General features: G+C 46.0%; 1 non-coding gene across 1 annotated transcript; it reads left to right on the top strand.

The window, feature by feature from the left end:
• The first annotated feature begins 1,155 nt into the window (after nucleotides 1–1,155).
• LOC129018576 (small nucleolar RNA U3) lies at nucleotides 1,156–1,372 on the top strand. The gene has a single exon (XR_008495383.2). It is a non-coding gene; the product is annotated as a small nucleolar RNA U3 (small nucleolar RNA).
• The last annotated feature ends 8,914 nt before the right edge of the window (nucleotides 1,373–10,286 follow it).

Below are 10,286 nucleotides of genomic sequence, written 5' to 3'. Positions count from 1 at the left end.
CCTGGGCAATGTGGTGAAACCCCTTCCCTACAAAAAAACATAAAAAATTAGCCGGGTGTGATGGCATGTGCCTGTGGTCCCAGCTATTCAGGAAGCTGACGTGGGAGGATCACCTGAGCCCTGGAGGTCAAGGCTGCAGTGAGCCGTCATGCATCATTGCACTCCAGCCTAAAAAAGGAGTGAATTTCTGCAATATGTTACAACATGAATGAACCTTGAAAACAAATATAAGTGAAATAAGCCAGATACTAAAAGACAATATTGCAAGTTTCCACTTATAGAGGTACCTACAAGAATCAAATTCATAGAGACAGAAAGTAGAATAGTGGTTAAAGGCTCTGGGCAGAGGGAGGAAAAGGAAGTTTGTTTTCTGGGTACACAGTTTCAGTTTGGGATATCGAAAGAGTTCTGGAGATAAATAATGGTGATGGTTACATACCAATGGCTACATGAATGTACTTAATGCCACTGAATTGTATATGTGAAAAATGGTTAAGATGGTACATTTTATGTCTATTGTATACCATCTCCCCTAAAAAAATTGTTTTTAAGAGTCAAGATCTCACTGTCTCCCACGCTGGGGTGCAGTGGGGCGATCAAAGCTCACTGCAGCTTCGGACTCAGCCAGCTTCCCTGGCTCAAGCGATCATCCTGTTCACCCTCCCCAGTAGCTGGGACTACAGGCTGTGCCCCCACGCCCAGCTCATTTTTTATTTTTTATTTTTCCCCCCTTGGTAGAGACGGGATTCTGCTATATTGCCTAGGCTAGTCTTGAACTCATAGAACAAAGTATCCTCTTGCCTGGACCGCGGCGTGGGGTCTCAAAACACCGGGATCACCGGATTACAGGCGGCGCAACACACCAGGAGAAACGCTTCCCGTTTTAAAAATTCAGGTTGTGATTGGCTGTCATTCCGTATTATGCTAATTTAGCATGCCTGCTTTTAAACTTTTTAAATTAAAACAATTTTTTAAAATTACGTTTCCACTTAAAACGTTAAAATGTGTTGTTAAGTGATAGTAGTCGAAAAGATGTTATTGCTAATATATTTTCCTATTTATTTCCTAATGGAATCAGAAATAGTGAAACTGTCTCGCCATCACTTAAAAGTGTACGGCGGATGTGGACCTAGCATAGGCTAGGGCAATTGTGTTAAGACTATACTTTCAGGGATCATTTCTATAGTTTGTTACTAGAGAAGTTTCTCTGAATGTGTGGAGTACCGAAAACCACGAGGAAGAACTACCGCGTCCTGTCCTGAGCGTGAAACCGGCTTTCAGTGTTGCTTTTCTGCAACTACTATTTGCCTCTGATGATCGTTCTTACTGTTCCTTTCGGAGAGTAAGAGGGAGAGGACGCAGTCTGAGTGGGTTTCGTATTTTCCAATGGTTTAAGGAGAGAAAGTGGTTTGATTGTTTTGGTTTCGCTTTCTTGTATCCATCCCACGATGGAGTGCAGTGGCGCGATCTCGGCTCAGTGCAGGCTCCGCCTCCCGGGTTCATGCCGTTTTCCTACCTCAGCCTCCCAAGTAGTACGAGGCACTATAGGCGCGTTCCACCACGGCCGCCTAATGTTTGTTTTGTTCGTATTATTAGTAGAAACGGGGTTTCACCGTGTTAGCCAGGATGGTCTCCATCTCCTGACCTCGTGATCCGCCAGCCTCGGCCTTGCTAAATGCTGGGATTACAGGCGAGAGTCACCTCGCCCGGCCTCGATTCAATCTTTATCTTTACAGACGGGATGCTATGATGTGTTCTACCTTTTTTTTTCCGTATTTTTCTCTTTTCCCCTCCTTACTATCTCCTCCTGCCCCCGCTTTTTCTTACCTTAACCATTTTTGGATACGGTAGCTGTCTGAGTTTCCCCAATTCGAAATGTTTTCTGTTCCTGCGTTTTGAGCCATGGGAGACAGCCAGCGGTGTAGGTGGCTCTCTTTAAAGAGAGTTACAAAGGAAAGCAATTTAGTATTCACCTAACTACTCTTGGGTGCTATGCTTATTTCTATGTTTCTTTAGTAAAGTAAAATCTTACATCAGCTTTTTTCTTTTCTTTTTGAGACAGAGTCTCGCTCGGTCACCCAGGCTGGAGTGCAATGGCGCGATCTCGGCTCATTGTAACCTCTGCCTCCCTGGTTCAAGCAATTCTCATGCCTCAGCCTCCCTGGTAGCTGGGACCACAGGCACCCTGCCACCACGCCCGGCTAATTTTTTTGTATTTTTAGTAGAGATGGGGTTTCACCATGTTGGCCAGGCTGGTCTGGAACTCCTGACCTCAGGTGATCCGCCTGCCGTGCAGGTCCCCCAAATATATATCTTTTTAAACTTTGCTAATCTGCCTTTACAAAAGGGATATATAGGCCGGGCGTGGTGGGTCACGCCCATAATCCCAGCACTTTGGGAGGCAGAGGCGTCATTGCACTCAGCCTGGGCTACAGAGTAAGACTCCATCTCAAAAACAAACAAACAAAAAAAACCCGGATATATAATAACTTGCTTTTCCCATTTAACAGTGTATGTCTGTCTCTAGGCCAACTGATAAGAGATCCAAGTTATTCATTTGAACGGTGCTTAACACTTTGTCATTTGTATGTAACCATAATTTCTTCATCCATACCTGTACAGAAGGATAATATTTATTATTACTTTGCAGTTTTTGCCACTAGAAACAAGGCTTTGATAAAATACCTTGTAATATATATTTACATAACGAGTTTTGTGTTGTTTTGTTTTTTTGAGATGGAGTCTCCTGTCACCCAGGCTGGAGTGCAATGGCACGATCTTGGCTCACTGCAACTTCCTTCTCCTGGGTTCAAGTGATTCTCCTGCTTCAACCTCCTGAGTAGCTAGGATTACAGGCACACGCCACCACGTCTGGCTAATTTTTTTTTTTTTTTCTTTTTGAGACGGAATCTCGCTTTGTTGCCCAGGCTGGAGTGCTGTGGCGTGATCTGGGCTCACTGCAAGTTCCGCCTCCCGGGTTCATGCCATTCTCCTGTCTCAGCCTACCGAGTAGCTGGGACTACAGGCACCCACCACCACGCCCAGCTAATTTTTTGTATTTTTAGTAGAGACGGGGTTTCACCGTGTTAGCCAGGATGGTCTCGATCTCCTGACCTTGTGATCCACCTGCCTCAGCCTGCCAAAGTTCTAGGATTACAGGCATGAGCCACCGCGCCTGGCCACATCCGGCTAATTTTTGTATGTTTAGTAGAGATAGGGTTTCACCATATTGGCTAGGCTGGTCTTGAACTCCTTATCTCAAGTGATCCATCCTCCGCAGCCTCCCAAAATGCTGGGATAACAGGCAAGAGCCACTGCACCTGGACAACATAGTGAGGGTGTTTTTTTTCGTTTTTGTTTTGTTTTATTTATTTATTTATTTATTTATTTGAGATGGTGTCTCGCTCTGTCACCCAGGCTGGAGTGCAGTGATGCGATCTTGGCTCACTGCAACCTCTGCCTCTCGGGTTCAAGCAATTCTCCTGCGTCGGCTTCCTGAGTAGCTGAGATTACAGGTGTGCGCCACCATGCCCAGCTAATTTTTTTTTTTTTTTTTTGAGACAGAGTCTCACTCTGTCGCCCAGGCGTGAGTGCAATAGCTCGATCTTGGGTCACTGCAGTCTCCACCTCCCGGGTTCTCCTGCCTCAGCCTCCTGAGTAGCTGGGACTACAGGCACCTACCACCACGTCTGGCTAGTTTTTATATTTTTAGTAGAGACGGGGTTTCACCGTGTTAGCCAGGATGGTCTCCATCTCCTGACCTCATGATCTGCCCGCCTCGTCCTCCCAAAGTGCTGGGATTACAGGCGTGACCCACCGTGCCCGGCCATGCCCAGCTAATTTTTGTATTTTTCGTACAGACAGGGTTTCCCCATGTCAGCCAGGCTGGTGTTGAACTCCTGACCTCAGGTGATTCACCTGCCTCGGCCTCCCAAAGTGCTGGGATTACAGGCATGAGCCACAGCTCCTGGCCTGTTTTTTGTTTTTTTTGAGACGGAGTCTCACTCTGTTGCCCAGGCTGAAGTGCAATAGTGTGATCTCGGCTCACTGCAACTTCTGCCTCCCGGGTTCAAGCAGTTCTCCCACCTCAGCCTCCCAAGTAGCCGGGACTACAGGCATGTGCCACTACGCCCTGCTAATTTTTGTATTTTTAGTAGAGATGAGGTTTCACTATGTTGGTCAGGCTGGTCTCGAACTCTTGACCTCAGATGATCTGCTTGCTTCAGCCTCCCAAAGTGGTGGGATTACAGGCGTAAGCCACTGTGCCCAACCCGTGAGTTTTTAATATCCAAAGTAAGATTTCTGGGTCAAGCTTTTAGTAAATATTGCCATATTGCTTTCTACAAGCATTGTAACAATTCACACTCCCAGCAGCAATTTAGGGAAATACCCATTTCCCATCTCTTCTCCAGCACTGAATGCTTCATTTTTTATTTTTTTATTTTTTTAGATGGAGTCTCTGTTGCCCAGGCTGGGGTGCAGTGGCGTGATCTTGGCTCACTGAAATCTCTGCTTCCTGGGTTGAAGTGATTCTCCTTCCTCAGCCTCCCGAGTAGCTGGGTTACAGGCATGCACCATGACGCCTGGCTATTTTTTCTTTTTTTTTTGTATTTTTAGTAGAGACGGGGTTTTGCCATGTTGGCCAGGCTGGTCTCAATCTCCTGACCTCAAGTGATCCACCTGCCTCAGCTTCCCAAAGTGCTGGGATTACAGGCATGAGCCACTGTGCCCAGCCTACTGATACTTAAATTTTTTTTTTTTTTTTTTTTTTTTTGAGATAGAATCTCGCTCTGTCTGCAGGCTGGAGTGCAGTGGCACAATCTCGGCTCACTGCAACCTCTGCCTCCCAGGTTCAAGCAATTTTCCTGCCTCAGCCTCCTGAGTAGCTGGGACTACAGGCACCCGCCACCATGCCCGACTAATTTTTGTATTTTTAGTAGAGACGAGGTTTCACCATTTTGGCCAGGATGGTCTTGATCTCTTGACCTCGTGACCCACCTGACTTGGCCTCCCAAAGTGCTGGGATTACAGACGTGAGCCACCACGCCCAGCTAAAAAATGTTTTATTTGTGGCTGGGCATGGTGACTCAGGCTGACATCTGTAATCTTAGAACTTTGGGAGGCCGAGGTAGGAGGATTGCTTGAGGCCAGGAGTTCAAGAGTAGCCTGGGCAACATAGCAAGATCCCATCTCTATGAAAAATTAAAATTAAAAAAATTATGACATTTTGTGCTACATGATGAAAAAAATTAAAAAGAAAGAAAATTGGCCAGGTGTGTTAGTGCACACCTGTAGTCCCAACTAGTCAGAGTGCTGAGGGGGGAGGATCTCCTGAGCCCAGGAGTTCAAGGCTGCAATGAGCTGTGATCGTGCCATTGCTCTCCAGCCTAAGATATGGGAAAAACCAAAGTGTTTTTCTTTTCTTTTTTTCTGCTGTCATTGTATGAAATCGTCTATAGGTTTCCATTATATCCAGTTATAGAGGGTGTTACTGAGTTACAGATTTTCTGCCTGCTGGATCTGTCTGTTTCTAATAGAGGGACACTGAATTCTCCAACTAAAATAGTTTCTCCTTGCAGCGTTATCACTTTTTGCCTCACATGTTTTGATGTTCTGTTGTTAGGATCACACATGTTAAGGATTGTTAGGTTTTCTTTGAGCATTGACTCCTTAATCATTATGTAATGCCCTGTCTTTATCCCTGACAACTTTCTTTTCTTTCCCTTCCTTCCTTCCCTCCTCTTTTTCTTTTTTTCTTTTTTTTTTTTGAGACAGAGCCTCTGTCAACTGGGCTGGAGTGCAGTGGCATGATCTTGGCTCACTGCAGCCTCTGCCTCCCAGGCTCAAGTGATTCTCGTGCCTCAGCCTGAGGAGTAGCTGGGATTACAGTGGAGCGCAACCATGCCCAGCTAATTTTTGTATTTTGAGTAAAGACAGGGTTTCATCATGTTGGCCAGGCTTGTCTCGAATTCCTGGCCTCAAGTAATCTGCCCGCCTTGGCTTCCCAAAGTGCTGGGAAGCCACCCAGCACCTGTCCTGTTCCTGATGACTTTCCTTGCCCTGAAGCCTGTACTGTCTGAAATTAATACAGAGACTCCTGCTTCCTTTTGATTAGTGTTGGCATAGTAAATCTTTCTTTATCCATTTACTTTTAATATATACATCTTTAAAGTGTAGTTCTTATAAGGAGCATATAGTTGCATCTTGTTTTTTGCTCTACTCTGACAATCTCTCTTTTTCTTTTTTTTTTTTTTTTTTTGAGATGGAATATTGCTCTGTTGCCCAGGCTGTAGCGCAGTGGCACGATCTCGGCTCACTGCAACCTCTGCCTCCTGGGTTTCACGCCTTTCTCCTGCCTCACCCTCCCAAGTAGCTGGGACTACAGGCACCCGCCACCACACCCAGCTAATTTTTTGTATTTTTAGTAGAGACAGGGTTTCACCATGTTAGACAGGATGGTCTCAATCTCCTGACCTCGTGATCCGCCCACCTTGGCCTCCCAAAGTGCTGGGATTACAGGAGTGAGCCACTTCGCCCAGCCCAATCTCTCTTTTTTAATCGGTTAATTTGGACCATTGATATGCAAAGAGATTGTTGATATAATTGGATTAATATCTGCCTTTTTTTTTTTTACTGTTTTCTAATTGTTGCCTTTATTTGTATGTTTGTATTTTTGTCTTCCATTCTTTTTCTGCCTCTTGTAGTGTTTTGTCTCTGTGTTTTTCTTTTTCTTTCTTTCTTTCTTTTTTTTTTTGAGACAAAGTCTTGCTCTGTCACCCAGGCTGGAGTGCAGTGGCGCAATCATGGTTTATCGCAGCCTCAAGCTGCTGGGCTCAAGCAATCCTACCATCTTGGCCTCCCGAGTAGCTGGGACCACAGGCAGGTACCACTGTGCCTGGCTAATTTTTTTTAATTTAATTTTTTGTAGAGACAGAGTCTACGATGTTGCCCAGGCTGGTCTCAAACTCCTGGGCTCAAGTGATCCTTCTGCCTCAGCCTCTCAAGTAGCTGGGACTACAGTCACATGCCACCATGCCTGGCTAATTTTTTATTTTTTTGTAGAGATAGAGATGGGATTTTGCAGTGTTGCTCAGGCTGGTCTCAAGCTCCTGGCCTCAAGCAATCCTCCCATCTCAGCCTCCCAAAGCACTGGGATTACAGGCATGAGCCACTATGCCCAGCCATAAATAAAATATGTTTTAGAGTATCTGTGTCCACTGCTAAGGGTGTAGTCATTTCTACACCCTTATCATCCTTATAGGAGCAGGGATTGCCTGCTCCTATAAGTGCTGAGGATTCAACTGCACTGACCTAGGTTGTGCCCTCAGGGAATGTTGAGTCCTAGCAGATGTTAAACAACATATGACACACCTACATATTTCGCTGGACTTACAGTACACAGGTGGCTGTTAGTTTGATTTTCTTTCTTTCTTTCTTTTTTTCTTTTTGAGACACAGTCTCGATCTGTCACCCGGGCTGGAGTGCAGTGGCATGATCTCAGCTCACTGTAACCTCTGCCCCCCAGGTTCAAGCAATTCTCATGCCTCAGCCTCCCGAGTAGCTGGGATTACAGGCGCCCACCACCACGCCCGGCTAATTTTTTTGTATTTTTAGTAGAGATGGGGTTTCACCATGTTGGCCAGGCTGGTCTTGAACTCCTGATCTCGTGATCCACCTGCCTCAGCCTCCCAAAGTGCTGAGATTACAGGTGTGAGCCACTGTGCCTGGCCAATTTTCTTCTGACTTTATTTCTCTCACCCCTGCCTCTCAGAGCAAAAGATTTTCTGCTTACCTTTGCTGCCCATGAGCTTTGGGCTGCTGGGATAAAAGAAGGTGCCACTTAAAAGGAAAGTTTTCCTGCTCTTATAAAAATTCTAATATAACCCACTTAAGGTGAAGAGGTTGATGATGACGAGAGTAAGGAGAGCAGGCAAAGCTTTCTCAGGATGGAGAGAAGATGGGGTACCAGGATTAGATTCTCAACCTATTAGGAAAAAAGAAAACCCAAAAAAAACCAGCAATTTCTAAAACAGAAGAGTTTATTTCTCTCTCCCATAACACAATCTGGGGGTAGAGACTCCAAGACTGGTCTTGGAACTTGACCTTCCTCCCATCAAAAGGTGGACTCCAATGCCACACTCGGTAAGGGCTGGTTTGGTGACAGGCTCCTAAGACACGGAATGAGGCTGATGGGCACAGTGGTTCATGCCTGTAGTCCCAGCACTTTGGGAGGCCGAGGCAGGCAGATCACTTGAGGTCAGGAGTTCAAAACCAGCTTGGCCAACAAGGCGAAACCCTGTCTCTACCAAAAATTAGCCAGGTGTGGTGGCACACGGCTGTAGTCCTAGCTACTCAGGAGCCTGAGGCACAAGAATCGCTTGAACCCAGGAGGCAGAGGCTGCAGTGAGCTGAGATCATGCCACTGCACTCCAGCCTAGGCAATAGAGTCAGACCCTGTCTCAAACAGACAAACAAAGAAACAAACAAAAAAAAACACAAAGAAATGGAACGCGGCCGGGTGCGATGATGCATGCCTGTAATCCCAGGAGGCTGAGGCATGTGTTTCCTTTGTGCTCAGGACTTTCAGACCAGCCTGGGCAACATGGTGAGACCCTGTCTCTACAAAAAATACAAAAAATCAGCCAGGCATGATGGAGCATGCCTACATTTTCAGCTACTTGGGAGGCTGAGGTGGGAGGACCGCTTGAATCTGGGAAGTTGAGGCTGCAGTGAGCCAAGATTGCACCCCTGCATTTCAGCCTGGGCAACAGAGTGAGACCCTGTCTTTTAAAATAAATTTTAAAATAAAAATTTTAAATAAACAAGGAAGTTGATATTTGTACACTGTGTAAGATAAGGATCCAATTTCTTCTGCATGTGGGTATACAATTTTACCAATACCATTGATTAAAGAGGCTGTTTTTTTCCCTCTTTGTACTTGAAGAGACTGTCCTTGTCCCCTTTGTCAGAAATCAGTTGGCCATAATTGTGTGGGTTTATTTCTGGGAGAGTGAGTCCCTGTCTTGAAAGAAAGAGAGAAAGAAAGAGAAAGAAAAAAAGGAAAGAAAGAGAAAGACAGGAAGAAAGGAAGGAAGGAAGGAGAAGGGGAAGGAAGGAAGGAGAAGGGGAAGGAAGGAAAAGGAAGGGAGGCAAGGAGGGAGCCGAGCATGGTGGCTGATGCCTGTAATCCCAGCACTTTGAGAGGCTGAGGCGGGTGGATCATGAAGTCAGGAGTTTGAGACCAGCCTGACCAATATGGTGAAACCTCGTCTCTACTGAAAATACAAAAATTGGCTGGGCATCGTGTTGCAAGCCTGTAATCCCATGTACTCAGGAGGCTGAGGCAGGAGAATCGTTTGAACCCAGGGGGCGGAGGTTGCAGTGAGCTGAGATCATGCCATTGCACTCCAGCCTGGGTGACAGAGTGAGACTCCATCTCAAAAAAGAGAGAGAGAGAGAGAAAGGAAGAAGGAGGAGGAAGAGGAGAAGAAAGAGAAAGAGAAGAGAAAAGGAAAAGAAAGAAATGGAATGCAACAGAAGTGATGCTGCGTGAACTTCAAGGCTAGGTCATGAGCAGTGTCCACTCTCTCTGGAAAACTCACTCTTGGAACGCTGCCACCATCCTGTGAGGAGGGCCAGGCCACATGCAGAGGCTACCTGAAAGCCCCACTGAGGTCTCAGCTGACAGAGAGACAGCACCGGCCATCAGACATGAGAGTGGCCTTCACTTGTGGTCTCTGTCCCCACCCTCCATCTGACAGTAACCACAAGAAAGACCCAAGGCAGGCGCCATTTAGCTGAGCCGAGGCAATCACCAGAACCAAGAGACGTAATAAACAATTAATGAGAGTTTTATACCATAAGTTATGACTCAGAAACATTTCTAAAGAAAAAAAATCCGTAAGTTTGGGGTGGTTCATTAAGCATCAACAGATAACACGTGTTCTACCCTGTATCCCAGAATTCCTCGACAGGATTAAGACCCAGTTACCTGTAGCAGTAATTTACTTGATAACAATGTTCTTGGTGACTACTTTCCCCATCCTACTCCCTTGTCACTGTTTCTTAAGATCATCTCTCAAGGCCACAGGCAGTGGCTCATGCCTGTAATCCCAGCACTTTGGGAGGCCAAGGTGGGTGGATCACCTGAGGCCAGGAGTTGGAGACCAGCTTGGCCAACATGGCAAAACCCCATCTCTACTAAAAATACAAAAATTAGCCAAACGTGGTGGTGCATGCCTATAATCCCAACTACTCAAGAGGCTGAGGTAGGAGAATCTCTGAAA

Source organism: Pongo pygmaeus, chromosome 19 (assembly GCF_028885625.2).
Source record: "Pongo pygmaeus isolate AG05252 chromosome 19, NHGRI_mPonPyg2-v2.0_pri, whole genome shotgun sequence".
NCBI lineage: Eukaryota > Metazoa > Chordata > Mammalia > Primates > Hominidae > Pongo > Pongo pygmaeus.
The sequence above is the reverse complement of the archived record's forward strand: the minus strand, read 5'-3'. Positions and strand labels throughout refer to the sequence as shown.